Here is a 2,360-nt window from a genome sequence, read left to right on the forward strand (position 1 = left end):
CTTGTGAATCAAATTGCATCTGCAAAACAACATTTTTCATCGGGCGATACGAGATTTGAAGATGTTAATTAAATCTTTGGAGCCATGAACGTCTTGGATTTGAAAAACATGTGATTTCTGATAACTTTTTGTGCTAGCGGCCGAGGCTCATAGACGTGATTCCATCTCTTATTATCATGGCATGGTACTATAGTACAAGAGTATTCTAAATAAATTTGTGCTAGGGTTTGGCAGGTCCACTGTTCTCCAAAAATTAAACATTTCATGTGGCAAGTTTTAACAGGCTGTGTTTCGGTTTCTGCTAATTTGAGTAGGTGGAGTATTGCTTGTGATATTCGATGTATGAGGTGTGGAGCGGATGTGGAGACTATTAATCATGTTATTTTTCAGTGTCCGCTGGCCCGGCAAGTTTGGGCCTTGGCCCATATACTTGTGGGGCGTCTGCATTTTCCAACGGAATCCATCTATGCTAATGTTGATCACTTTCTGGGTTCGATGAATCCGGGTTCCCATGTAGAGACCTTTCCTTGGCTTATGTGGTATATCTGGAAGGCGAAGAATGCTCGGGTGTTTGAGAATCAGATCGAACGTCCTGATGACATAGTACGGGTGGAGGAGGGGGAAGCCTCCTCCTGGCTCCAAGCCCAGGTGGAGGATGCGGGTGAGGAGGTTTCATCCTCACCTGTGGCTCCTTCCCTTCGGTCGCGAGGGAGTATCCCTTCCCTCCCCTTGGTTTATTCCGGCTATCAATGTTTTGTGGATTGTTCTTGGAAAGAGACTGATGCTTTTGCAGGTGCAGGATGGATTTGTACTTCTTCACAAGAATCGTCGCCTTTTCTTGGAGCTACTAACTTCCGGCGTAGCCTATCTCCGTTACACGCAGAAGTGGAAGCCTTCATTTGGGCAATGCGGTGCATGATTGGCCACGACTTCCGTGATGTAGCTTTCTATACAGACAGTTCGGATTTGGTGAAGATGGTGTCATCTCCTCACGACTGGCCGGCATTTGCAGCATATTTGGATGGTATCAAGACTGATCGAGAGGAGTTTTCTTCTTTCTCTTTATTTCATATTTCTCGTAATGCAAATGTAAGAGCGGATTCTTTGGCACGCCAAGCGCGCCTATCTCCGCATCATGTTTTGTTTGTTAACAACTTTCCCCCAAACTGGCTCATTTGAGCTGATTCTTTTGTTGAAAAAAAAAAAAAAAAAACTATTTACCATAGTTGACTGCATACTTCTATTTTTTTGGAAAAATAATATATTTGCCATGCATTAACTGTTTTTTCATTTGTCAATTTTCATGCATTAATTATGTTAAGTTTTATTCCCTAATGTATTATATTTTATTTTTAATCAATAATATATTATATTATTAGTTTGTCTACCGTACACAGATTTGATCAATTATCTTTTCTTCGTCTCACTTTATGAACTATTAAAGTGAATACAATTCTAATCGATCCACAATGTTTGTTATGATATTATCTGTGTATAAAGGCAGATTTTTTTTTTTTTTTTTTTTTTTTTTTTTTTTTTTTTTTTTTTTTNAACAAAAGACTAGTTCATATAGGCCAATTGGGTGGGAAAGACAGATTTTTTCTAATCGATATCATTAAAAAAAAAATCTAATAAGAATACCATTTTATAAACATGATAAGTGAACATTACAGAGGAGCCTTGCAGCATTTGTGATACCATCGCATCGCATATCAAGAGTTTAAACATGAAGAGGATCAAGGAAAAATAGAGTAGAACACTTGTAACGACAAGCTAGTGTGGACTTGGAAGTTGGCGAACCATAGAGAGGAAGGTGTCTTGGGAAGTGTTTGTTGTAGGTGTGATATTAGATTATCGGCTCTGTCTAGATCTAGAATATTTTTTACTCATGAGAAGATGACTCACAGATCAGTGGGTGGCATAATAACATCTTCTCATGAGTAAAAGAATATTTTTTTTGAGCTTATCTCCAGAGCAGTGGGTGGCATAATAAATCCTTGTATTGCGTTCCTGACCAAATGCTATAGAGAAGAGCTTAAAACCCCATCTTTCAAATTACATTAAGCTTTCTATTTGTGGTAGGATTCTTAATCCAATTCAGAAAGCCTGTGAAGTTTGTTGAGAGCGGCTGGCCAAGGTGAGCGAAAAAAATCCAACCACCGAACTTTGGAGTAGGGACATTGGAAGTGAAAGTAGTAACTAAATTTACAGTTTTAAGTAATTATAATAACATTTTTTTTTAAATGTATCCCAAAACGACTAAAAATGTATCCCTAAACTTAACATGATTAATACAAGTTACGTAAATGTATTTGACATTAAAGAATAACTTTGTCGTATACCTAACCTGGGCATTTTAA

Source organism: Camelina sativa, chromosome 10 (genome assembly GCF_000633955.1).
Source record: "Camelina sativa cultivar DH55 chromosome 10, Cs, whole genome shotgun sequence".
Lineage (NCBI taxonomy): Eukaryota > Viridiplantae > Streptophyta > Magnoliopsida > Brassicales > Brassicaceae > Camelina > Camelina sativa.